At 39.2% G+C, this 27954-nt stretch overlaps 1 pseudogene; it reads left to right on the forward strand.

The window, feature by feature from the left end:
• The first annotated feature begins 7903 nt into the window (after positions 1-7903).
• Positions 7904-27748, forward strand: LOC128541005 (junctional adhesion molecule-like; annotated as a pseudogene).
• Positions 27749-27954: the final 206 nt, after the last annotated feature.

The raw sequence follows: 27954 nt of genomic DNA on the forward strand, positions 1-27954 counted from the left end.
TAAATGCATCAAGACGCTGGATAACCTCTTTGAGAAGAGCAGTCTGTGCAGCTTGCTTCTCCTTCAAACCCTCAGGCTAAAGAGACAAAGGCACACCATGGCTAATCCCCCCACCCGGCTAGGATAAGAAGGACAGCACCTCTTCCTGCTAGTTATTAACATACAAAAGGCCTTTACACCTCACAGCCATCACCTCTCCCTGCTAGCTGTGAGGATTTGTAGAAAGTTTCACCGATTCCCGTATACATCCACATACATGAGATATCTGGTCATTTCACAAAATTTCCTTTGCATTCTACATTTTCAAGCACTCTGCCTCATACATCTGGCAAACTTATAGTTTAGCGGGGATTTCCCATACCATATTTGTCTGGATACAGCTCTTTTCATGCAGTGGTGGGATTAGACACAAAGGCCTTCCAATAACAACCTGTTGATGGCGGGGCTTCATGTCTGACCCTCCAGGCAACAATTTGTATGTGTGTTTCTGTAGGCTCTGCTCTCTCTGGTAATAAAGAGATACAGATTGATGAACACAGCAGTGATTCAGTGCTGTTATCCTTGTTCTGCTTTGACTTGCACAACAAAGTCAAAGCAGTCAAAGTGTAGTAGATGGCGGCGCACGCTGATGCAGCGGCTTCTCGAGCTCCCGGAACAAAGCCTCTTAACACTAGAAGCGCCGAGCAGCGGTCATTTGACCGCAAGGGGGTAAAAAAAAAAAAATACTTCACACTCGATCAATTTCCAGGACCCTCCTTTCATGACTTTTCCTAGTTCTGTGAGCTTAATCACCCTGTATGCTTAAATTTTTAAAATCGCACCAGTAAAAGCCAGTATAAAGCTATTTTGCTCTTATTTACGTGAAATCGCTGACAGCTGCGCGGCGGCATGACGTTTCCTGTCTTTTCCAACCTGCGATTCTCATTTCTCTCAGCAGATGGCGCAAGGAATCGCGCATACTATCTATGCGTCATTCAGTGCGTATGTGTAACTATCTCAGGTTTCATTCCATATATGCAGTTTATATATATATATGTATATATACATACACATATATGCTTCCGTAAAATATCGACAATTCGTCATTCGTTTTGGCGTTGATAATCAGCGATATTTTATAAGGACATTTAGGGAATTTCGCTGTACTTAATTTTATAAGGTTTTGAGAAAATTAATTAGTTTGTTCGTTCTGTTAGAAGCTTCCGTGAAATTATCTCTAAAACAATATTGTTTTACATATTACATATGTAATGCCCCCTCCTGAGGATATAAAGCCTCATTATTGAATGTAAATAAATCAGATCTACCACAGCAGATAATAAACTATGCTATGTCATAACCGAAGCAAACACCACGATTATGCCTGGTTTTGTTCAGTGTTGCTAGGCAACGGACCACGCGCCTAATCGGCGGGAACGTGGTTCACTTGGCCGTGGTGTATTATTAACCTGCGAATTGTTTCACTGCTTATGCTAAACTAAACTTCAGGGTCAAGTAATAGCGATTTTATTTAAAAAGTATATATATATATATATATATATATATATATATATATAGGGAAAGATTAAGAAACACGCTGAAGCGGAATATATATATATAGCATGTATCTTTATACATTTGGAATCTGCATCTACATTTTCTGTTGCATGTATAGAATTATTTTCCGCTGAAACTCATGATCAATGGTGTTGGGGTACTTATGTAGTGATAATTAGTTTCAGCCAAATCATTAAAACTAACAATAGACTATGAGAGGTGGTTGGAAGGTGTTACTCTGAATATAAACAAACTAAATACAGCTTTTTTCCTCAGAGGTAAACAGAAAAGTGAAGTTGTTCAGCTGTTTAGTGTCACTATGTCATAACCAGTGAAACAACGTGGACTCATCGCTGTGCTTGTTGTAACTGAAAAAACACTGAAACTGTTTCAAAGTCTTTCCCCTCCGTGACCGCTAAAATTCGACACGACACCACGTTAGGCTACGTCTTGACTCATTTGCATATCGACGGTCATTAGATGTTGACCGAGGGCTCAGGGGAGGTGTGTGTGTGTGTGTGTGTGCGTGTGTGCGTGCGCGCGCGCGCGCCTACTTCGTGTACTTTTATAAACATATAAAAAAACAACATACAGCTTTTTTTTTCTCGGAGGTAAACGGGAAAGTGAAGGTGTTCAGCTTTTTAGTGTCACTATGCAGATGTTACACTCAGTGTAGTTACCGAAATCTTTGATTTAGTTCTCATTCAGTGGCCACACATCACTTCCACATTTCCCTCGCATTTATTACATGAGCATAAGCAGTGAAACAATTCGCAGATTTATAATACACCGCGGCCAAGTGAACCGATTAGGCGCGTGGTCCGTTGCCTAGCAACACTGAACGAAACGAGACATATTCGTTGTGTTTGCTTCGGTTATGACATAGCATAGTTTATTATTTGCTGTAGTATATCTGATTTATTCAAATTTAATATTGTTTTAGCGATAATTTCACGGAAGCGAGTTCAGAACTAAATCGCTGCTCCGAGACGTTCAGAAGCTTCAAATAGAATGAACAAAATAATAACATTTTCTCCATACGATATAAAATTAAGTAGAGCTTTCCTTTTTGTTATAGTACAAAGCCCCTAGATGGACAAAGGAGGAGAAAAAACGGCAGAAAAAAAGTCAAAAACTTTGGGTTATAATTCCAAACATGACTTGTTTTTTCCCTCTGACTTGTTTTTTCCCTCTTCGTTTGTCCCCTTAGAGACTCTGTAGTAGGTTTTCTCAGTTGAATATAAAAAAAAGATACCGCTTATTATCAACGCGGGAATGAATGGCGCATTGTCCAAGTGCAAGTTGATCTTGGAGCTAAACTATTTGCTTTGGGTGAAAGCGCCATCTAGCGATCATTGTGTGTCAGCAGCAGCTTCCCATTCAAAACAATAGGCGGTCAAATGACTGCTGAACCGCGCTTTTAGTAGGTGACACTGGCGCGGCGCTTCTAGTGTTAATAGCACACCAGATACAAGAGACATCGTTTTTTAGCGCTGAAAATGCAAGGGAAGTATAGCGTAACTGAACTGTTGTACATCAGAGACAGTTCGATTATTTCTATTCCACCAGGACTAAAATCTGAACTCGGAAGACAGCGCCTCCTGAGAACATCGAGGTGGCGTAGCAGAGGGCGGGGGACAGCGGGCAATAGGAAACGTTGTGCTCGCAGACAGAAGAGAGGAAAGCGGGCGGGAGCGTCTGTACAGTTAAAGGCTAGCCGACCTCCGATTCCAACTCTCTTTTTGGCCAACGTCCGCTCCCTGGATAATAAAATGGACCTGCTACGTTTGAGGATTAATGCTCACTCTGAGATGAGGAATTGCGCTGTTCTCTGCCTAACGGAATCCTGTCTAAACCAAAACATTCCGGACTTAGTCTTTCAAATTGATGGCTTTCGGCTTTTCCGTGCGGACCGCGATTACCGGTCGGGGAAAAAAGAGGAGGTGGACTCTGTATGTATGTGAATGAAGGTTGGTGTACAATCAGTAATTTGGTTAAAAGTCATTGATCCGAGTTGATAGAGTTCATGACAACAAAGTGTCGGCCATTCTATCTGCCGCGGGAGTTTAATGTTGTGTACGTCACCATTGTTTACATCCCGCCGGGTGCTAATGCTAGCGTAGCGTTGCAGGAGCTTCATGATACCATCAGCTCGCTGCAGACTAAATACCCGGAGGCATTTTACGTGGTTGCGGGGGACTTCAATCACGTGAAACTGATGGACACTCTTTCCAAATTCCACCAGCATGTGGAAATTCCAACACAGGGAGAAAATATTCTGGACTGTGTGTATACAAACATCTGCGGTGCATACAGAGCTCTCTCCCGCCCCCATCTTGGCGCTTCCGATCACATAGCCGTACTGCTGGCGCCAGCCTATCGCCCCTGCTGAGGAGAACAATACACACAAAGACATTTACATTTACATTTACATTTAGGCATTTGGCAGACGCTCTTATCCAGAGTGACTTCCAAAAAGTAATTTTTTTTTTCGGGGGGGGGGGGGTAAGTCAAAGTCTCTGATGTACGGACATCTAGAGGAAGTTCATTCCACCACCTAGGTGCCAGAACAGAAAAGAGACTGGATGAATGCCGCCCTCGATCCCTGAGAGATGGTGGGATAAGGCGAGCAGTGCTGGAGGATCGGAGGGAACGTGGTGCAGTGCGTGGTGTAATTTGCGCAGAGAGGTAAGTGGGTGCTGGGCCATTTTTAGCTTTGTAGGCAAGCATCAGTGTTTTGAATTTAATGCGGGCAGCTACAGGAAGCCAGTGCAGGGAGCGGAGGAGTGGGGTGGTGTGGGAGAACTTGGGGAGGTTAAAAACGAGACGTGCTGCTGCATTCTGGATCAGTTGCAGAGGACGAATCGTGGACAGAGGCAGGCCTGCCAGGAGTGAGTTGCAGTAGTCCAGTCTTGAAATAACAAGGGACTGAACAAGCACCTGAGTAGCCTGTAAAGAAAGAACTCTTTTAAGAATTTTGGAAATTTTGGAAATAAAAGAGAGCAGTGATACCGGGCGATAGTTGTTAACTTCTGATGGGTCCAGGCAGGGTTTCTTAAGGATGGGAATAACCCTCGCCTTCTTAAAAGCGGCAGGAACATGACCAGATGATATGGATTGGTTGATGATGGCTGTGGTGAAGGGAAGGAGGTCCCGTGAGATGGCCTGGAGCATTGTGGAAGGGATTGGGTCCAATGAACAGGTGGTGGGGTTAGATGACGAGATGATCTGTTGAATCTCGTCAGATGACAAGTTGGAAAATTCTGCTAAAGGAGGGAAGGAAAGGTCCTGAGGTTCTGCCGTGGGAGTTTTGTTGAGATTGAAGGACTGGCGGATTGCTGCAATCTTCCCATCGTAGAATGTGGCAAAATCGTCAGCAGTCAGAGAAGAAGGGGCAGGAGGAGTCGGTGGGTTGAGTAGTGAGGAGAAGATGTAGTGGAGTTTGCCAGGATCATGTGCAGAGGCTTCCAACTTTTGTCTGAAGAAGGTAGTTTTGGCAGAAGTCACATCACATGAGAATTTGGAAAGAAGAGTCTGGTAAGAGATGAGATCTGCATCAAGTTGCGATCTCTTCCATCTTCTCTCCGCAGTTCTTAATTCTCTCCTGTTGTTGCGCAGTACATCAGATAGCCAAGGAGCAGGACAAGACTTCTTCCTTGGTTTAGATGACAGCGGGCAAAGGAGATCTATGGATGAGGAGAGAGAGGAGAGGAAAGTTTCAGTCGCAGTCTCTAGTGGTAAAGAGGAGAAGGAGTCTGGGTCTGGGAGGAATGAAAGGGTGTATGAAGACACAGAGGAAGGGGAGACAAAGTGGAGGTTTTTGCGGGTAAAAGAGACATTTTGGTGGTTAGGTTTACATAGAATGGGAAGGGTTATGGTAAAGGATACCAGGTAATGATCAGATTTATGAAGAGGAATAGTGGTGATATCTGTGACTGGGGAAGGGCGGCAGAAAACAAGGTCGAGAGAATTTCCTGCCTTGTGTGTAGGAGGGCAGCTGTTTAGGGTTAAAGAGAAGGAGTTAAGGAGAGGGAGAAGGAAAGAGGATTGGAGTTTATTAGATGGAAGGTTGAAATCTCCTAGAACAGTGAGAGGAGTGTTAGCAGAAGGAAAAAGACTAAGAAGTATGTCCATTTCATCTAGAAAGTTTCCTAGAGAGCCAGGAGGACGGTAAATAACTAAGATGTGGAGGTTAATTGGAGAGGTTACCTTAACTGCATGAAATTCAAATGATGAAAAACTGAGATGAGACAGGGTGATAGGCGAGAAGGACCATCTCTTGGACAACAGGAGACCCGTACCACCACCTCTGCCAGTTTTTCGTGGAGTGTGAGAGAATACATAGGCAGAGGATAGGGCAGCCGGTGTAGCTGAGTTCTGAGGAGATATCCAGGTCTCAGGTGATGCATCAGTGCTAAAGTTGGCGAGGAAACAACTGACGGCAGGCATTGGGAGGGCTAAATCCACATACGCCTAAAATCCAGGGTCACCTTACTTCCAACAATCCGCAAAGTATGTGGAAGAGCATTAAGTGCATCACAGACTACAACACCAAAGATGCACAATGCCCTAGGGACCCTTCCCTGCCTGATATACTAAACTCATTCTATGCCTGCTTCGAGGAACATGACAACCCTCCTCCCTTTACCAAGCTCCCATCACTTCCTGATGACACGCCCCTTAAAGTAACAACAGCCGACGTGGAGAGGATTCTAAAAAGAATGAACCCCCGCAAAGCAGGCCCTGATAACATACCAGGAAGGGTACTTAAGGACGGTGCTCACCAGCTGTCAGAAGTGTTAACTGACATATTTAACACCTCTTTGACAACTGCGACTGTTCCTACCTGCCTGAAGACTGCCACCATTGTTCCAGTCCCAAAGTGTTCAACAGTGACTTGACTGAATGATTACCGCCCCATAGCTCTAACCCCGGTAGTCATGAAGTGCTTTGAGAGGCTGGTCATGACTTACATCAAAGCCTCCATCGATGCCACTGTAGACCCCCATCAGTATGCGTACAAGACAAATCGCTCTGCAGATGACGCCATCTCATCAGTGAACCACACAGCCCTTACACACCTGGAGAATAAGAATTCCTACGTCCGCCTGCTTTTCCTGGACTTTTCCTCTGCCTTCAACACCATCTCTCCACAGACATTAATTCTAAAGCTTTCCTCTCTTGGCTTAAGCCCTTCAGTAGGGAACTAGGTCCTAGACTTCCTGACCAACAAATCTCGAACTGTCAGGATCCATGACACCATCTCCTCCTCCATCACCATCAGCACAGGCTCGCCTCAAGGTTGTGTGCTGAGCCCCCTTCTGTTCACTCTGTTGACGCATGACTGCATAGCGAGACACTCCAGCTGTCATATAGTCAAATTCGCAGATGACACAGCAGTAGTGGGACGCATCACTGACAACGATGAATCCTATTACAGAGAGGAGGTAGAACAACTGGTACAGTGGTGTAGGGGAAATAACCTCTGCATCAATGTAAAAAAGACCAAAGAGATGGTGGTGGACTTCAGAAAGGACAAGCGAACTCCTCTCCCCCTACACATTGATGGAGTAGCTGTGGAAGTGGTCTCCAGCTTTAAGTATCTAGGCGTCCATGTAGCTAAGGACTTAAACTAGAGCATCAACACCTCGGGCCTGATTAAAAAGGCCCACCAGCGCCTCTACTTCCTCAGGAAGCTAAAACGAGCTGGGCTTGGAAGCCTGGTTCTGAAGAGTTTCTATCAAGGAGCGGTTGAAAGCATCATCAGCTCCTACATCACTGTGTGGCATGGCAATAGCACTGTAGCTGAGAGGAAAGCCCTGCAGAGAGTAGTTAAGGCTGCACAGAGGACAGTGGGTAGCAGGCTCCCCTCTATCACCGAATTGTACACTACAAGATGCAGAGGAAGAGCCCTCCGCATTATTAAGGACTCCACCCACTCTGCACATGCTCTATTTCAACCTCTTCCCTCGGGCAGAAGGCTGAGGAGCCTTTAGTGCAAGACCACCAGGCTCAAAAACAGCTTTTACCCTGAAGCAATTAGACTGCTACTAGCCGTGCTCTGTAGGTCCTCTCCCATTAAACACAATCAATCTTTTAGTGTAATATACAACTCTATGGTGCAATACATACAGTATATATAACCCTATAAGTCGAATATACAATGTGTGCAATACAGCCTCTGAAAATGTGCAATACACTATGTATAGTTTATGTCTAATTTCCTGCATAATATATCTCTGACTGCTCTTATTTATATTTATGTATATACATATTTACACCCTCATATTTATACTACTATGCTATCTCTGTGGCTTAAACGGGACCTGGGTCCTAATTTCGTACCAGAACATGGAAGTGTGCTGGTATGACAATAAAGCTCCTTGAATCCTTGAAACCTCAGCCACCCACCTGGTGGATTCAGAACAGGACGTTACACAGAAGTGTTAAATGATGAGCACTACCGTGGCAGACTTAAGCTGTTTAATAACATTTTTCCTGCTAATCTGTCTCTGTTCATATCTCACCTGAGAGTAGAGGATGATGCAAACTACAGATGCAGCACTGAGAAGGAAAACAGAGAGATCAAGCTTCATGTTAATGGTAAAGCATTTAAATACATAAAATAGAACATTTAAAAAAAAAGACTTTATATAAATTTATCACCCATAGTATGTAAAAAGAATATCTACTCTGTTACTACTGTTTACCACAAATAAATGGCAAATAATCTCTGTGTCATATTGTGACACATCAGTATTAACAGTCTTTTACTGTTGAGCTAGTAGTAACAGTACATCCTTCTAAACGCAGGCTAAATTGTGAAAGCTGTTGTGTGCTTGTATTTGGGCCGATGAGTAATATCTTTGTCTTGTCTGAGTTTAGTAAAAGAAAGTTATTGGTCAAACAAGACTAGTATTGAGATGCAATGTTATCAGATTTGACATATTTCTAAAACACTTTCACCTTGAACTCTTCTGTCTCACCTGAAGCTATCTTACATGTCCTGCATCGCTCTAACATATTCTCTGACACTCCAGACCTCCTCATACAATACCACAGCTCTTCTCTCGGCACCCTGTCATTACATCTTTGTCCACTAGAATTAATGTCTGCTGAAAAGAAAAGTTAATGGTTAATTTCATTACCAATTAATTTAATATAACCAATAAAGTTGTACGATCTATGCTTGTTTATTATTACATTAGGCATTTTAGAAGGTTAGACAATTGAAAAATAATATTTTTAATTCAAGCTGAGATTAAAATATAAAATTTAAACAGCATTTTTAATATATTCATTTGTTAATTTATGATTTCATCAAAAGAAAAATTTTATATTGCAAATATTGCTCAAAATAACATGTAATGCAGATTACAATGATAATGAAGTATGATAAAAGCATGACATAAAAAAGGTGTGAATCAATCTTAATACTACATATAAAATGTTTACTGGTCATGGAAAGAAAGATTCTCAAAAAGAGAGATGCAGTGGTTGTTGAGGTTTCCTGAAAACAAACCTATTTAAAAGAGACACTGAGGCAGTCTGTCTGTCTGCGTCTGTGTTGCTTTGCACTTTGAGATACTAGTGTGTATGTAGAAGATTCAGTAATGATGAAGTGCTTGTATCTTGTGTCTGTCGTGTTTCACATGGCGGCAGGTGAGTGAAGTTATTTTCTATTTTCTATTACAGAAAGGAGAGAGAATATTAGCCAGTTCTTAGTTCAGCTGCTTTGTGTTTAGTTCATGTGCTTTCTGTCCAGACTGGGTTTACAGTAGGCCGTAGTTCAGCCCTGTTCCTGAACAACCAAACCAAACACTGACAAATGTTTATCATTTAGAGTTTTAATCAACAACAACTTTACTTACTACAGTGTTATAATATTAATAGGACCAACAGAGATGAACACATCCAATGGAAATATTTGATTATGGCTTTATATTTTATAAATGTAATGTTACTAAAATGCTACATTTTAAGACCAGCATGTACTTCTAGTTAAACCTTCCAAGGACAGCAGTAATCTTTACATGCAGGGTAATGGTTAATGGTAAAGCATTTAAATACCTAAAATAGAACATTCTAAAAAAAAGACTTGATATGAATTTATCACCCATAGTATGTAAAAAGAATATCTACTCTGTTACTACTGTTTACCACAAATAAATGGCAAATAATCTCTGTGTCATATTGTGACACATCAGTATTAAGTTATAAAAGCCAAAAAATCCTGATCATGGGCAGTGACATTATGACACTAATACTATGATCTTGGATTTCAATTCAATTTAATTTTATTTATATAGCGCTTTTAACAATGGTCATTGTCTCAAAGCAGCTTCACAAAAATAAAAGAAATTCATAAAAAAATAATAATGAAAAAATAAAAAATAAATTGTGTATGTGTGAGAAAAATGTGTCTAGATGATAATGAGATGAATGAATGAAATGTCTCTGATGAGCAAGCCAAGGGTGACGGCGACAGTGGCAAGGAAAAACTCCCTGAGATGGCAATAGGAAGAAACCTTGAGAGGAACCAGACTCAACAGGGAACCCATCCTCATCTGGGTGATAACAGATAGAGATGATATAACATCATGTGTGTTATGCAGCTGAAAGTACAATATAACTGAAATTCTTTAAATTAACATGAAGTCCAGTTCAGCATTGGGATGAGTCAGTAGGTGCAGAGGGCAGATGGGGTCTGGATCACTGGGAGCACAGGAGCAAGATGTGTAGCTCCAACCATCTTGGACTAACTAAAGCTTGTTTATTGAGGATGCAGGACAACAACCTAGTAATGCATTACAATAGTCCAGTCTGGAGGTCATGAATGCATGAACTAAGTTTTCTGCATCAGATACGGATAAGATGCTCCTAAGTTTGGCGATATTTCTAAGATGGAAAAAGGCTGTTTTGTGATATTGGAAATATGATTTTTAAAGGAAAAGTTACTGTCTAATATTACGCCCAGGTCTTTTACTGTTGAGCTAGTAGTAACAGTACATTCTTCTAAACGCAGGCTAAATTGTGAAAGCTGTTGTGTGCTGGTTTTTGGGCCGATGAGTAATATCCCTGTCTTGTCTGAGTTTAGTAAAAGAAAGTTATTGGTCATCCAATCTTTTATGTCCTGGACACACTCGGTCAATCTAGACAACTTGGGTATTTCGTCTGGTTTTGTTGAGATATATAACTGGGTATCATCAGCATAACAATGGAAACTAATCCCATGTCTTCTAATGATGCTACTCAAGGGAAGCATGTATATTGAGAACAGCAGAGGTCCTAAAACTGACCCTTGTGGGACCCTATTTTTCACTGGCATTACACCAGACAGTTCTCTATTTAGATCTATAAAATGGTATCGATCAGACAGGTATGATCTCAACCATTTTAATGCCTGTCCCTGAATACCTATGTGATTTTGTAAGCGATCTATGAGAATATTATGATCTATAGTGTCAACTGCAGCACTAAGATCAAGCAAGACTAGTATTGAGATGCAGCCTTGGTCCGAAGCTAAAAACAAGTCATTTGCAATCTTAACTAGTGCAGTTTCTGTACTATGATGAGGCCTGAAACCTGACTGAAATTCTTCAAGGATGTTGTTTTCCTGCAAGAATGTGCATATTTGAGCTGATACTACTTTTTCTAATATTTTTGATATAAAGGGGAGGTTTGAAATCGGTCTATAATTTGTTATTTTATTCGCGTTCAAATTAGATTTTTTAAGAAACCGCTTAATAACTGCCAACTTGAAAGGTTTAGGGACGTGACCTTGATATAATGAGGAATTAATCATGTTTAAAAGTGGCTCTCCAACCATATGCATCACTTTTTAAAAAAAAAAATCTGGTTGGGATTGGGTCTTACAGGCACGTTGTTGATTTAGCTGAGGTGATAAGATTATAAAGCTCTTCCTGTCCTATACCTGTAAAGCACTAAAAAAACCAAATGTGAAACTTTAGGCTGAACTAGATCATGAGATGCTATTAGAGGTTGAACCTCCGTTATTTTCTTCCTAATGCTATCGATTTTTTCATTAAAGAAGTCCATAAAGTCCTACGGGTTGCTCTCTTTAGGGCGCGAGTACGACTATTGTACCAAGGAGCAAGTGTTTTATCTCTAACTTTTTTTAATCTGATGGGAGCAACAGTGTCTAATGTACTGGTAAAAATAGTGGCCATGCTGCTAGTCACTTCATCTAGATCGTCTGCTTTTAGGGGTCTAATAATTAATTGAGACAGATCCGGCAGATTACTTGTGAATCTGTCTTTAGTAGTCGGATTCATATTTCTAACAAATCGATAACGTGGGGAGACACAGCTAATCTGTTCTACGGGTAGGGTATATCTCGAGAGGTAATGATCTGTGATATCATCACTTTGAGGTAAAATCTCTATATTAGAGACATCTACCATGGGATATAATTAAATCTAGCGTATGATTAAAGCGGTGAGTTGCTCCATTTATATTTTGTTTAACCCCAAAGGAATTTAGTAAGTCCATAAATGCGAGGGCTAAAGCGTCTCCCTAAATAAGTAAAAACCATCATTTAAAAATTGCATTTTGTGTTCAATTATGTTATCTTTGACTAATAGTTAAATGTGTTTGATGATCAGAAACATTTTGTGACAAACATGCAAAAGAATAAGAAATCAGGAAGGGGGCAAATAGTTTTTCACACCACTGTAAATACCACACTCAAAAAAATAACTTGTTGAATGAACATAATTAAATTATGAAAGAAATTTCCACCTGATTTAATGGCTTTCTTTCAGCATTGAGTAATTTTGTTGGCCCAACTTAATGTTCTTAGGTTCAGTCAAATTAATTTTCTTAGGTTCATTTAACTTATTTACTACAGCTGCATCCAACATAATTTAATACTGTTAACATAAATGAATAGCGTTGGTACAACAAATTTTTCAGTTGTAAATTAAGTTGATCTAACTCAAGTAAATTTAAATTTCAAGCCCTGGTCAACAGAATTCTGTGAAGGAAGGAAGCATAAGACAAACGGGATAAAATGGAGATTTTTATTTTACACCAGCAGCAACTTACAAATGAGGTCTCAATGTAAAAAGATGTAAAAAAAATAATGAAACATAAAACACCACAAATAAGTATTAATCATAGAAAAACAATTAAACACTAACAGAAACGTTTTGTACTTTATAGCTGTTCGTTATGACTTAAATATAACCGTTAGAGACGGTTGGTCAGGAAACTCCTGAAGTCAGATGCAGACAGGACACTTTCACTCACAAACTCCTGTGAAAAAATACAGAGATAGATTCAATTAAAATTCATGATACTTAATTTATCAAATGAACAATATTTATACTTTCTTCCTCTCGCTTCACAACTCATGAGAACAGACCGAAACCAGAACCGAACCGCAGATTAAGCACGCGCATATAACCGTCTGTATTTTAAGTGTGCCTAAAAATACAAGAAATAGCTTAAACCAAAATAACGTGACTAAACATCGCTAAACAGCAGGTGACATTAATGTTTAGTATTTCGTTTCTATTTAGAAAGATGGGAATTAATTCCTGCTTACCTTTTCCACACGCCCGTGTTTGTCAAACGTTTGTCTTCTCAACACGCTGTGTTCTCTTCTCGCGATGTTTGATCTGATATTTCCGCTTTTCATAGTGACAAGATCTCTTTGGTTTATCTCAACATGATTGAATCTAATACATGTTAAGTTGTTGAATTTCATGTAAATACAACATCATTTATTCATGTTTATCTTGGAAACATGAAATTATTATGTACAAAACACATATTACATTTTAGTACATGTAACTGGTAGCCAGGTTAATTTTTTTGAGTGCATCCTTTAAAAATCTCTTCTGGTTTGCAGCAGAAAATGTTGTGATTTACAAGCGGGGAATATTAATAATTGCAGTACTTTTATTATTAACTGTAAATGTTATGTTTACAGGCTGTGAGCTGGTCATGAAAACAGAGGTAGAGTGTGTGACTGTGTTCACAGGAGAGTCTGTAGTTCTGCCCTGCGTCTGCATTGACCTACAGAACAAACCACAGGATCTAAAATGGGAGTTTAGTAGAAACAGTCACTATCAGGAAATTTACCCTAAACAGACTGGACATCATGGAAACAGAGTCAAACTGGTCAGTAACAACTTTCCAGGAGACGCCTCTCTACTCATATCAGACCTGACTGAAGAGGACCAGGGAGAATACACATGTTCTGTACGGGATAATTTAAGAAACATCAGACTATCTGTTAAAGGTACACTTGTTTATTAATGACTGTGAGCATGCTTTACTCCAGCGTTTTCTGCTATATTATCAAATTGATTAACGAAATCATAATAAAATAAAATATATATTTTTAAAAAGTTCTTAGTTTTGATACGTTTTTTTTTTTTTCAGTAGGTAGAAGACAAACTTCAACACAGTCGAGAAAAACAGAAACAAAACCTTCAAAAGAACAGCCTCAGAGTAAAACAACACACTCAACAACAACACTGGAACAAGGTAAAGAGTCGATTTCATTACAGCTCACATCAGCCAAGATATTATTAGATAAGGTATTAGTGTCAAGTTGTTTTAATTAATTTTGGTAATTTTATATCTGATACAAAGAATGTAAACGATAATGAAACACTGCATATTAAAATCTCTTTTTAGAGAAGTTGTCATGTTTAAAACACATTACAAAAATGTCACCTTTGTACATTTCTCCATGATTTTACCCTTCCTTGTCACACTACACTGCCATGGCAAACAATGGAGTTAAATAAGCAAATACTTAAGTGACATTCATTTTGTAATTACTGCAGTGATTAATATGTTTCATCTCACAACAACTCTTTTAACCCCAACTGATGCAGTGAAAAGCTTCTCATTTCATAAACAGCCGTGTTGGAAGACACATCCTGTGGTCATATTACTGTGTTATATCTCCATTCCACTGAGTCATATTTGATACCAAATCTACACTAATGAAAATGCGTTGCAACCTCTGAATATCGTAGTTAACATCTGTTGTTAAAAACAAAAAAATAAAATTAATCCAAAATCTAATATGTTTGTTGTGTGCATAATGTCCCTGTTTGTCTCTCCACAGACTGTACCGGATGTCATGTACTCTACTGTAAATCACATTAACACAGCCGGAGCAGCACGGGTCCAGATCAATGCTGGAGAGAAATCTGAATATGCCAGGATTATAACAAACTAATACACAGTAAATATATAGAATAATGAAAACATACAGTATATTAAATACATGCCATGGTGAGCACATGATTTACAATATTTTCTTTGTTAATTATACTCGTTTTTTAAATCATATGTATGTCTTTTAATCATATTTTATGTGCTTATGGATTGTTGCACATAATATTGGGGTGTACATGTCATCTTATATTTTTTGTGTTATATTCCTATATCAGTATTAATTTTTTTTTTTATAAACGGCTTTTGTCATCACTGTTTTGTGTAAGATAATTATAGAAGTTCCTGTTTGTGTCATGGGAAAGTCTGCCTGGACTAAATGGGTTTTCTGAGAATAGTCTTTGTGAAATTATTTTAATTCTCCTTATAGTTTGTTAAGGGACATCACAGCGTGCTTGTTAAGTGTGGAGTATTACATGGTACTGTATGTATATGGAGCAATATTGGTTAACTGGTCCTGTGAGAAAGAGGATGTAGTCGTTCACGCATCAGTTCTCACGACGCCCTGGACACAATGATGTGGTCACTCTGACATGCTGAGTGGTTCATAATGGCTAAGAGTACCATGTTAATGTTTTTTTAAGTAAGTTTTCTTTAAGTAAACTTATCATACTTGTAGTTAAAAACCTCTATTTTATTCTTTACAGTATAGTACTAGGTTTCTATTGAGCTTCTATTTAACTTCTTATAGTAAAAATATACCTTTAACTGGACTTTACGTAGACTTGAAACATTACTAATAAAGTTAACTATTAAACATTTTCAGTGAACTACATACATTAAAACAATTCTCTGCCATTTAAGTGATCTCTAATTATGATTTTTTTCTGGTCACATTTCTTTCCAAGAAGTTAAAGGTTCAGCACAATCCTTACAAGTATAAATAATGTATTGGACAGTTCTTAACTCAATTTTAGTTATTTTAAATCTCCTTAATTGTTTTCAGTGCTTGATGCATGCCAATAATTTGACCATTCTGAAATGGAGACTTTTTTTGGCCAGATAGAACTGGAGTAACATCACATTTTAAATCTTTTTTTTACTGTTTATGGCAGAAATATACTTGCTTTTAACTACATGTATGTAAAGGCATGATCCCTGCCTCATATATCCATCGTTCTGAATGCTGCTTAACCAGCTTGGCAAATGAAAGAAATCACAAGTGGAAAGAAGCTGCATCAAGTGATGACAGACTGCAGCTGATGGTTTACTCAGTGGTCTTGGAAAAAAAGAATGCCCAAACCCCAGCTGCTGGATGCAGTGCTGGTCTCAAGCATGGATAAAATGTGAGGGTTGTGTTAGGAAGGGCATCAGGCATAAAACCTATGCCAAGCTGTGTGTGGATCAGTTGGTCCACTGTGGCGACCCCTCAACGGTAGCAGCTGAAAGAATAACAACAAAAACTTGAAAAAATTCAAGATACCTTAATATCCTCTTTTCTCTGGAGGATGCTGGAGGAACCATATAGTGATGGCAGAAGTAATTTTGCTTTCTATAGTGTCAGTACAGAATTGCAATAGCTGCAACCAGGGGTAGATGGTACTTTTGCTAACTGCAGTAAGAGTAAATAGTTGATGCCTATAAGCAACGAGCAAATGAGAGTCATTCTAAAAAGCTTCTGAATTATGCACATAATCATTATAAGTGATGTCCCTGCACCTAGTGGTTAAACATACAGTTTAACATTAGACAAATACAAAGATAATCTTTAAAATGTTTACATTTACCGCAATTCACAGACTTTCTTTTTGTCTTTTGGTAACTGACAAGAGTGAAGAGTGAGACTGTTTTGTGGTTAGGGTATGTGATGAATTCTCTAATCTGATTAATCAGAAGTTGCTCTGACAGTAGTGCTGGCTGTAAATATCACAGGACTACGTTAACCCCATACCAGTTTGAGCCGCTCTGACTGTGTTGGACTACACCAGTGTAGCAAATGTGCAACAACATTGTTGCCGTATTGATGTGGTATAATTAAAACACTACTGCACTGACTGTTGCATCACTTTGCTCTAAAACAAAAACCACAATGACCAAGCAGAATATGCAAAAGTATTATGTTTGGCAAAGTATAATTTATATACTGTGACAAAGGTGTCTTAAAAAATTTCAATCACTTTATATTTGGTGCAACAGAAAAATTACCTGCCAGACCAGCAGAGGGCATCCTCCTCTGTAGTATGATTCTTTTCTACACATTTTTTGTGTTTCCCCTGATTGATTTCTATTACACATTGTGTTTTCTCTTTTAAGTTGCTTAGCGTTTGTTTTGCGTCACCTTGCACCTCCAAGGTATTACCAGCCAGGTTTGATTCCCGTCTCTATGTGCGTGAAGTTTGAATGTTCTCCCCATGCTTGGTGGGTTTCATCTGGGTACTCCGGTTTCCTCCCACAGTTCAAAGACATGCAGATTAGGCTAAATGGTGTTCCCAAATTGCCATAGTGTGTGAATGTGTGTGTATGTGTGTGTGTGCCCTATGATGGATTGCCAACCTGTCCAGGATTTCTGGGATACGCTCCAGGCCCTCCACAATCCTAAAAAGCAGTATAGACAATGAGTGAGTGTAGACCTACTGTATGTGCAGTGTGGTGATGCAGTGGGTAGAGTTGTCTCCTCACAGCTCCAGTGTCCCTGGTTCTGTCCTGAGCTTGTGGTTCTGTCTGTGTAGAGTGTCTTGACTTGTTTTGCCCATGTCTATATGGACTCCCCTGGGTCCTCCAGTTTCCTTCCACTTCCTAAAAACCTAAAAACATTCTCCTACTTTTGGCGTATGTCTGCATACGTGTTTGCCCTACACTTGACTGTATAGATCTCAAGATACTTTCTCTCTCTCTCTCTGCCTCCGTCTTTTTCTCTCTTTGTTTCAAAGTCCCCTCAATGAAATCCTTAACCGCCTGAATAATTTGAGACAATTTAAAAAAATGTGTAAATGTGGAAGCAGAAAGGCGTACAGGAAAGTAAATGTGCCAAATTTACAGACGTGTGTGTAATAGCAACAAGCCCAGATGATGGTGATGCAGCTACTGAGACAGATATCTATGTTACACACAGTATAACACTGCTTAATACACACTACCCTCTAACAGTCACTGTTGTGTGATCATTTCAGTGCAAATCATTTAAATGTAAATTACTTACCACCAGAACACACTGTTGTCCAGAGCTAACAGCTTTACTGAGATCTTCACCATACTTCAGTTGTGCATCAGGTGTAAGATGGGTATCTACCTGCCGTAAGTCCATTGTCCTTGGCAGGGCCATTAACTGTACTTTAACAATCCTGTGTGGGCTGAGATCGTCACTTCTCATTAGTGTGGATTGAATACTGCATCTCAAAGAACAGACTGAGTGTTTACTGCTTTAGTTGTTGATTAAATCATGTGCATTACACTAGTCAGGCTTTAAAATCAGCAGCACCTTGTTTAAGTAAAGTTATAAACTGTCAACCTACTAAACAACAGGGGCACGACTCACAAATATATCAGAGATGTAACCAAAGTCATATCCACTATATAGCATAAACACGTGAGCTCAAAGCTGGGAATATTCCATTATAAACTTGTTTCTGCCGTGTTTACAATCACCAGCTTTACATCAGCACTCAGTGCTGTTCACAAAGTCATGAGTGGTTTCAGGAGACCATCAACACATTTCTGTCTTCACTGAACTACAGTATGTGAATTTCACATCTTTTTCATGCTCTCCGTCTGTCAGCGACCTCTATCTCACTTCTTGACTTCCTTTACAATGAGTTACATGCACTTAGCAGCACTGTGTCCACATTTTTTATGACTCACAACAGCAATCTATGTGTATTAAACTGTATATTTGTTCCTTGCTTTCAAACTCAGCTTTGACAATTGATGAATTCTTTTCTCCTACGAACTCAAATTCCAACAAAATTATGTGTCAACAGTTTAAGTAAATCTTTACAATATAGTGTGTGTGTGTGTGTGTGTGTGTGTGTGTGTGTACATACCGGCATGCGAGAGAGGGAGAGAGAGTTGGTGTTGAGGTCTTATGATAGTTATAGTACATTGTGGTTGTGAGGTTATTTGCTGGTATGATAAAAGCATGACATGAGAAGAAATATTTGATTAAAACTTAATACTGCATATAAAATTTAAATTAGGTTAAGAGAGAGAAACAATCAGGCTGAGTATGTGTGCACGTGTGTGTGAATGTGTGTGTGTGTGTGTGCGTGCGTGCGTGCGTGTGTGTGTAGAAGACTCAGTACTGAAGAGCTGCTTGTAGCTGCAGGCGAGTGATTTGGTCAACCCTTCCTTTTGGTTTTATCTAAAAAGAGCTGTGTGAAATGCATGTTGTTGTTTTCTTTTTCTTCCCCTCAGTCAGTGACCTCCATCTTCACTTCCTTTTTTAACAAGTACTTTAGCTCCTTGCATTTAACAATACTGTGTTCTAATTTTCAAAACTCACATTAGTGATCTATGTGGACTGGACTGTGTGTGACTTTTTATTGCTTTTATCATTTTTTGTTTTGTATATTCTGTGAAATCCTTAGCACTTGGTGACGTGATATTTCAACAGTTGTGTGCAAGTTTACAAAACCTAGCTGAAAGTACAGCTCACACACATTAAAATAAACTTACTCATCATTATAGTTAACCAGTTTGGTTTAAGTTCACATTCCTCCCAAAAATTAATGAATTCATATAAATTTAATAATATAAATAAAATTACAACTTAATACAAATTATTTTTTGTAGGATAAGGAAATATTTTATTATGCATTATTGCACATAAAATTTTGCAGAAATATTTACTTTTAAATACATTTTTTAACATTCTTAACATGTTTTTATGGTGTAAAGGTCATTACCTACATAAGCAAATGATAACCGAGCCGGACTCAAGGTGTACAGACCCAGACCTCAGCTTGTATTTTGGGTTAAACTGTGTTGCTTTGACATTTTGGATTAGAAACTATTTTTTTTCTGGACATTATTATTGCAAAATATACAAGCTTTTTAAAACTCGAATGTGAGATTTTACTGTGTCACAGCAGATCAGTACTGGAGCACATTCCCCTTTAAAAAACTCCCTAGCACCGCCAAAGGTAGGAGGACTTCCTCAAACTGACTGAGACACTTATTACAGTACATGGCTTTTAAAAGTTTAACCTGTATACGCTGCCTGGCCTATAAAAAAAAAAAAAACACTACAATACTGCATTTAATCACCTTTAACCTTGAATACAGCGAACAATGTGGTATCCAGTTCATGTGTGAAAATGTTTCTTCATGCTCCCAAAACAACTCTTTCACAATTTGAGTCCTGGAATATACCTGCTCCGTCAGGGAGAAAAAACTCCATAGCTGTGACAATCAGGTCATTCAGTAAATCTAGTTTGTCAGCTGACTTGATTTTGTTGCCACATTGTGTGTGTATGGAAATTATCTTATTTCACTATTAAACTGTGATTTTTACTGCGGTTTGATGTTTTTATCATGCAAGTTCACAATGTGTTCTTCCATATGTTTCATATATTGTACTGGTCTCAACCCAGTTCCATTAATTTAGTATATATGCCCGTTAACTTTAAACATGGAAAACTCATGGTGCTATACATGTACACAGTTGCAGATTTGTATTTCAATATTTCCACTATTTTAAGTCCCCTTAAAGATATCCTGTAATTTTTGTTAAGCCTTTCTGAATAGATGCTTTAATAAATTCACAATACCTTAAGATTAAATCGAGCCCTATGAAGACTGTCAGCTTCATGAGCCCTATGTAATGTAGAGTAATCATTTATATATTTTATTTTATTCAGACCTTGGCCAATTTTCTAGGGGTTGTCCGATTGAATTAATTAATCTGCAATGTTTTTTAGTACAGATGTTTTGCTGGATGCCTTTCCTGCCTCAATCCGTCCTCTCCTCTGGGCTTGGGTTCGGCTCTAAGGATGCTCTGTATTGCCAGTGATTGGATATTGTATTAGCGTAGGGTTAGACACAAAGGCCTTATAATGGTAACCTGCTGATGTCAGGACTTCACGCCTGACCCTCCAGGCAACAATTTGTATGTGTGTTTCTGTAGGCTCTGCTCTCTCTGGTAATAAAGAGATACAGATTCTTGAACACAGCAGTGATTCAGTGCTGTTATCCTTCTCCTGCTTTGACCTGCACAACAAACCTCAGCCACCCACCTGGTGGATTCAGAACAGGACCTTACACAGAAGTGTTAAATGATGAGCACTACCGTGGCAGACTTCAGCTGTTTAATAACATTTCTCCTGCTAATCTGTCTCTGTTCATATCTGACCTGAGAGTAGAGGATGATACACTACAGATACAGCACTGAGAAGGAAAACAGAGAGATCAAGCTTCATGTTAATGTTAAAGCATTTAAATACATAAAATAGAACATTCCGTCTGAAAAAAGACTTGATATGAATTTGTCAGACATAGTATATAAAAAGAATATCTACTCTGTTTACCACAAATAAATGGCAAATAATCTCTGTGTTATATTGTGACACATCAATATTAAGTTATAAAAGCCAATAAATCCTGATTATTATCCTCTTACATGTCCTGCATCGCTCTAACATACTTCTCTGACACTCCAGACCTCCTCCTACAATACCACAGCTCTTCTCTCGGCAACCTGTCATTACATCTTTGTCCACTAGAATTAATGTCTGCTGAAAAGTGAAGTTAATGCTTAATTTTATTACCAATTAATTTAATATAACCAATAACGTTATACAATCTATGCTTGTTTATTATTACTTTAGGCATTTTAGAAGGTTAGACAATTATAAATAACATTTTAACATCAAGCTGAGGTTTAAATGTAAAATTTAAACAGCATTTTTAATATATTCATTTGTTAATTTATGATTTCATCAAAAGAAAAAATCTTATATTGCAAATATTGCTCACAATGGCATGTAATGCAGATTACAATGATAATGAAGAATGATAAAAGCATGACATAAAAAAATGTGTGAATCAATCTTAATAATACAAATAAAATGTTCACTGGTCATGGAAAGAGTGATGAAGGCGATTCTCAAAAAGAGAAATGATGCAGTGGTTGTTGAGGTTTCCTGAAAACAAAACTATTTAAAAGAGACACTGAAGCAGTCTGTGTGTGCATGTCTGCGTCTGTGTTGCTTTGCACTTTGAGATACTGGTGTGTAAATGCAGAAGACTCAGTAATGATGAAGTGCTTATATCTTGTGTCTGTCGTGTTTCACATGGCGGCAGGTGAGTGAAGTTATTTTCTATTTTCTATTACAGAAAGGAGAGAGAATATTAGCCAGTTCTTAGTTCAGCTGTTTTTTTGTTTAGTTTATGTGCTTTCTGTCCAGACTGGGTTTACAGTAGGCCGTAGTTCAGCCCTGTTCCTGAACAACCAAACCGAACACTGACAAATGTTTATCATTTAGAGTTTTAATCAACAACAACTTTACTTACTACAGTGTTATAATATTAATAGGACCAACAGAAATGAACACATCCAATGGAAATATTTGATTATGGCTTTATATTTTATAAATGTAATGTTACTAAAATGCTACATTTCAATACCAGCATGTACTTCTAGTTAAACTGTCCAAAGACAGCAGTAATCTTTACATGCAGGGTAAACATACACGTCATGCCTCGGGTTATAATGTCCTTATTTAGAGCTGTTCAGCTTTGATCATGTGGATTTTTTCTTCCTGATTAACTTCAGTCTAAAATGTACTGATGAAGAGAGGTGGGCTAATGAATAAGGAGGATTCTACACTCAGATTATTTTACATCCCTATAATACTTACAGTGTATGTTTTTACACATTTACTAAATTACATCTCTCACAATGTTTTATTGGATGTATCTACAACTTATAAAGTGTAACAGAAAAGTATTTTTTCTTGTAACTTGTACGTTACTTCCCTATTGTGGTCTTAGCTATAAGTGGACGTGTGTAAATTTCACACCTTCTTCTGATGCCCCTCTGTCAGTCACCACCATCTTCACTTACTTTTTTTTTTAACAATCAGCAATTTAGCATTTGTTAATACTCAAATTTTCCAAACTTACATCAACAGTCTATGAGGAATTGACTGACTTTTATTACATTGACACAAAAATAATTGTATAACCTCAGCTCAAAATTAATTTATTTTCTTAAACTCTAAATTCAACAAAACTCTGTGTATCTATAGCTTCAGGAAATCCTTAGCACTTGGTGACGTGTGATATCCCACTAGTGATGTGTAAGTTCACACTTAACAAGAGCTACAGTAGCTAAAAGTTCAGTGCACACACATTAAAAAGAACTTGATCATGTTTATAGTTCATACATTTTAATGAAGTTCAATGTCACAAAAAAATTACTGAATCCATAATTATTTCCCCCGTTATCAAGAAACCGGGCCCTGTTCTTTAAATTATTTAGTCTAATCTAATAAACTTTTAATTTACAAAAATAACATGGACAGTAACATTACTGCAACAATGTTCTGGATTTGTGTTATCAAAGTTTTCTGAACTTCTCAAGATTTTCCTAATTAAGGAAATAATTTATTTTTCTGATCATTTCTGACACCCCATGAATGCAGTAGTTAAATTTTACTAGAGATCATTTGTTTTGATGAATCTGATGCTTATTACAACTGCGTCATCATAGCCCCAGAGAACAAATATTTCAATCAACAGTTCAAGCATTTAAGTGGCACCGAAATGAGGCACCATTAGACCTAAATCGATACTTCATGCTCTAATACTTACGTCTGAATAAAGGAGCAACCAATCACACAGCTGGCTCCGCCCTATCACTTTTGATTGACAGAACGACTCAATCTGCTGAAAAGTCGCATTATGAAATAAATAGTCCATCGTGAAAAACGGGATTTTGACATAAATACTGACTTTGAAAAAAATTATATTTTAAAATAAAAACAGTTAAAATTAAATAAAATGCCTCTGCAATAATCTCTGTTATTGGGAAAAATAATGACCATGAAATATTATTTCATAATAATAAGTAAATATATAGCAGAATGCAATACATTTCACAGTAATGTTCCATTATGTTCCATTATTTCACAATATCATTCTTTTATTACATATCTGTGTCTTATTTATTCATAGAGTTATTTATTTTTCAAGATTCAAGATTCAAATAACTTTATTAATCCCAGAGGGAAATTGCTTATGCTCGGTTACAGGTGCTCACAGTTGTTAACTGTAGAAAGGTAATAAAGAATAAAGGTAATAAATAATAATAATAATAATCTTAAAAAAAAAAAAAAAGTTCTTAAAACAGTAAGTACCATAAGAATATGACTCAGGGCTACTTGTAAGTATTGCACAGTAATCTAGTATTGTTTATGTAATATTGTATTATTGTATGTAATCTTGTATTACATATTTTATTGGGAAGTAGTATTGCAGTAGTTATATTATTAATATGGTATGTGATAATGTCCTGTTGTGTAACAGTTAGTGAAAAATCCACATACATGTGTGTATGAGTTACAGGGAAGAGTTGTAAATTTTCATGGCCATTGGGAGAAAGGATCTTCTGTGGCGCTCTGTGGAACACTTGATAGTAATCAGTCTCTGGCTGAAACTGCTCCTCTGTTCAGCGAAGACACTGTGTAGCGGGTGAGAAGGATTGTTCAAAATGGATTGTACTTTGGATAGAATTCTCCTCTTTGCTACTACATCCACAGAGTCAAGCTCCATGCCTAGCACCGATCAGGCCTTTTTAATTGACTTGTCCAGTTTGTTCTTATCAGACACCCTAATGTTACCACCCCAACAGACCACAGCATAAAAAATGACACTCGCCACAACGGTTTCATAGAACATCCGCAGAATGGTGTTACAGACGTTAAAAGACCTGAGCCTTCGAAGAAAATACAACCGACTCTGTCCTTTCTTGTAGAGTGCCGTTGTGTTGAGTGACCAGTCAAGTTTGTTGTCCAGATGGACTCAGAGATATTTGTATTCAGAGACCATGTCCACTATCTCTCCCTTTACAGATATAGGAGTCACAGGGGTCTTGCTTCTCCTAAAGTCTACAACCATCTCCTTTGTTTTCCTGATGTTTAGTTGTAGGTGGTTACGCTCACACCAGGAAACGAAGTCATCCACCACAGACTGGTACTCAGAGGTGTCACCCTCCTTTACACACCCAACAACCACAGAGTCGTCAGAGAACTTCTGCAGGTGGCATGACTCTGAGTTATATCTAAAGTCAGATGTATATAGGGTGAAAAGAAACGGAGACAGTACCGTCCCCTGTGGAGCTCCAGTGCTGCAGATCAAAGTCTCGGACACACAGTTCTGTAGTCGGACATACTGGGGACGGCAGGTCAGATAGTCCATGATCCAGGAAACCAAGCGGGTGTCAATGTTTATGTTCATTAGTTTCTCCCCCAGTACTGCCGGTTGGATGGTGTTGAAGGCACTGGAGAAGTCAAAGAACATCATCCTTACTGTGGTCCTAGGCTTGTCAAGGTGAGAGTAGGTACGATGTAGCAGGTGTATTATGGCGTCATCGACTCCCATGAACGGCTGATAGGCAAACTGAAGAGGGTCCAGAGAGGACTTCACCAGGGGACGAAGTGTATCCAGGATCAGTCTCTCGAACACCTTCATAATGTGCGATGTCAAAGCAACAGGCCTGAAATCGTTCTGGGCACAAGGACGTGGTGTTTTGGGTACCGGCACAATGCATGATGCCTTCAAGAGAGTGAACACCAGGAAAGCAGCAGGACCAGACGGCATCTCAGGCCGTCTCCTCAGAGCCTGCGCAGACCAGCTAGCACCTGTGTTCACTGAGATATTCAACATCTCTTTATCTCAGTCGGTGATCCCCACATGCTTCAAAGAGTCCATTATTGTTCCTGTCCCAAAGAAACCTCATCCTGCTTCCCTCAATGACTATCGCCCTGTAGCCCTCACTTCAGTAGTGATGAAGTGCTTTGAACGCCTGGTCAGAGACTTCATCATCTCTTCACTACCAGACACACTCGACCCACTACAGTTCGCTTATCGTCCAAACCGTTCCACGGACGATGCAATCTCTCATCTCCTCCACACATCACTTACTCACCTGGACACTAGGAAAGGGAATTATGTGAAAATGCTCTTCATCGACTACAGTTCTGCATTTAATACCATTATTCCCTCCACACTTACCACCAAGCTGGAGCACCTGGGACTCAGCTCATCTATGTGTCAGTGGATCTCCAACTTCCTAACTGGCAGACCACAGGCAGTAAGGATGGGCGGACATGTCTCAGCCCCTCTCACTCTCAGCACTGGAGCCCCCCAGGGTTGTGTTCTGAGCCCCCTGCTGTACTCTCTGTACACCCACGACTGCGTGGCCACTACCAGCTCCACCACCATCATCAAGTTCGCTGACGACACTGTTGTGATGGGCCTGATCACGAACAATGATGAGACGGCCTACCTGGAGGAGGTTGGAAATCTGGAGAACTGGTGCCAGAGGAACAATCTCCTCCTGAACGTCAGTAAGACAAAGGAGCTGATAGTGGACTTTAGTACAAAGCAGGTGAGGAACTACCAGACCCCCGTCATCAACAGGAGCCCAGTGGAGAGAGTGGACAGCTTCAGATACCTCGGTGTTCACATCACGCAGGACCTGGCATGGTCCTGTCACATCAACACCGTGGTAAAAAAGGCCCGGCAGCGTCTCTACCACCTCAGACGCTTGAGAGACTTTAGACTGCCCTCCAAGGTGCTCAGGAATTTCTACTCCTGCACCATCGAGAGCATCCTGACGGGAAATATCACGACCTGGTTCGGGAACAGCACCATGCAGGACAGACGAGCTCTACAGAGGGTGGTGCGATCAGCTGAGCGCATCACCCGCATCGAGCTCCCTGACCTGCACTCGATCTACAACAAGCGGTGCTTGACCAAGGCCAGGAAGATCGTGAAGGACCTCAGCCACCCCAATAACGGACTGTTTACTCTGTTGCGGTCTGGGAAGCGATTCCGCTCCTTGAAGGCCAACACAGAGAGACTGAGGAGGAGCTTCTTCCCGCAGGCGATAAGGTCTCTCAACCACAACCACACCACTATGCAGAACTACACAATATTTTCATAATTGGTCAAATCCATCAATCTTCTTACATCCATGAACACTATGGACAATTACACGCTCACCTTCCTTCATATATACACTACATGTCGTACGTTACATCCTGGACCATTGCACAAAGACACTTCAATAACTTTGCACACCTACCTTCACAACTACACTTCATTTTACAGTTTTACGTTTACATCCTGGACCAGTGCACAAAGTCACTTTAATAACCTCTGCACTAAGACACTTTGTTCCATGCATATTTGCACACACCGTAAAGTATATTTCAATTTGCACAGTATATTTCTATTTTGTACATCCTATTTCTATTTTTATTTATAGTTCTATTTTTTCATAGCACATTTCTATTTTTATTTTTAGTTCTATTTTTATTTTTATTTTTAGTTCTATTTTTCCTAGTTTAATTTAATTTTGTAATTTAATTTCTATCGTATTTCTTTTATTCATATTTATTTCTTATTTGTAAAATTTAACTCTCTTTTAGAGTCAATGGCAGTCGTATAATACATTTCACTACATTTCGTACTGTGTATGTTTGTGTATGTGACAAATAAAATTTGAATTTGAATTTGACGTGGTGTTTTGGGTACCGGCACAATGCATGATGTTTTCCACAGTGCAGGGACTTTTTGCAGAGACAGGCTCAGGCTAAAGAGGTACTGGAGGACACCACATAGTTGGGGAGCACAAGATTTCAGGACTCTTGGATTGATCTTATCCGGACCTACAGCTTTTGTAGGGCTGATCTTCCTGAGGCCATGCTTCACCTGATCCACTGAGATATTGATTGCTGGGAGTGCAGGAGTAGTGACTGTGACTGATTTCTGTGTAGGGGAGGACATAGGAGCAGGAGAGTGTGGATTGGGGCTGAAGCCGGGAGAAGTGTGAGACATAGGGACATCAAATCTATTAAAGAAAGTGTTAAGGTCGTTTGCACGTTCCACACTTCCCTCAACAGCCTGGCCGCTTGTCTTATAGCCAGTGATGCTTCTCATGCCCCTCCACACCTCTCTCGTGTTGTTCTGTTTCAGTCTTTGTTTCAGTTTTCTCCTGTATGACTCTTTCCCCTCCTTGATTTTGCCAGTTAGCATTTT

This window comes from Clarias gariepinus, chromosome 2 (genome assembly GCF_024256425.1).
Source record: "Clarias gariepinus isolate MV-2021 ecotype Netherlands chromosome 2, CGAR_prim_01v2, whole genome shotgun sequence".
Taxonomy (NCBI): domain Eukaryota; kingdom Metazoa; phylum Chordata; class Actinopteri; order Siluriformes; family Clariidae; genus Clarias; species Clarias gariepinus.